The 1,077-nt window shown below is 39.6% G+C and overlaps 1 pseudogene across 1 annotated transcript; it reads left to right on the top strand.

Moving 5' to 3' along the window:
* Positions 1-5: 5 nt before the first annotated feature.
* Positions 6-605, top strand: LOC103254231 (annotated as a pseudogene). The gene has a single exon (XR_002481616.1). The product of XR_002481616.1 is annotated as a charged multivesicular body protein 2a pseudogene (transcript).
* Positions 606-1,077: the final 472 nt, after the last annotated feature.

The raw sequence follows: 1,077 nt of genomic DNA on the forward strand, positions 1-1,077 counted from the left end.
AGACCCAGGAGAAGAAAATCATTGCAGACATCAAGAAGATGGCCAAGCAGGGCCAGATGGATGCTGTGCACATCATGGCAAAAGACCTAGTGCGCACTAGGCGCTATGTACGCAACTTTGTTTTGATGTGGGCCAATATCCAGGCTGTGTAGCTCAAGATTCAGACGCTCAAGTTCAGCAACTCAATGACTCAAGCCATGAAGGGTGTCACTAAGGCCATGGGCACAATGAACAGACAGCTAAAATTGCTCCAGATCCAGAAGATCATGATGGAATTTGAGCAGCAGGCAGAGATCATGGACATGAAGGAGGAAATGATGAATGATGCCACTGATGATGCCATGGGTGATGAGGAAGATGAAGAGGAGAGTGATGCTGTTGTATCCCAGGTCTTGGATGAGCTGGGACTGAGCCTGACAGATGAGCTGTCCAACCTCCCCTCTACTGGAGGCTCACTCAGTGTAGCTGCTGGTGAGACAAAACCAGAAGCTGCAGCCTCAGCCCTGGCTGATGCTGATGCAGACCCGGAGGAGCGACTCAAGAACCTACGGAGAGTGCCACTTGGGAGTGCAGGGACCAGTGGATGTCTGGAACCTTTACCATAATCACTCTGTAATTAAAGAGACTGGACACTAAAAAACAAAACAAAGCAGAACAAACAAACAAAAACCAGAAAGTTTTCTGATTCTTCTTCTGTCTTTCAATCTTACAATGATATTACTGTATTTTTAGTGGGGGACAAAAAGGCATTTTTTTTTAAGATTAACATACCAATTATAAATAAGTTTGAGCTATAAAGATTCAGTTTGGTTTTACAGAATTATAATTCAATATATTTTAGTCACTATATATGTGTGTATATATTCATTTAAATTAATGTAAAAAGCATAATAACTAAATAAGAGAAAATTCTAGAGTTGTGGGAATTACAAACTTACTGTATAGTACAATTTGCAATGTCAGTTAACAGAACAAAATAGGTCTTTAAATGACTCTATAAATAAATATCTTCAATGTTGATTTACAAGCATTAAGCAAACAAATCAATTGAATTTCAGTTAACTATATGAAGTTAAG

This window comes from Carlito syrichta, unplaced genomic scaffold (genome assembly GCF_000164805.1).
Source record: "Carlito syrichta isolate Samal-C Ts95f unplaced genomic scaffold, Tarsius_syrichta-2.0.1 Scaffold273733, whole genome shotgun sequence".
Classification (NCBI taxonomy): Eukaryota; Metazoa; Chordata; class Mammalia; order Primates; family Tarsiidae; genus Carlito; species Carlito syrichta.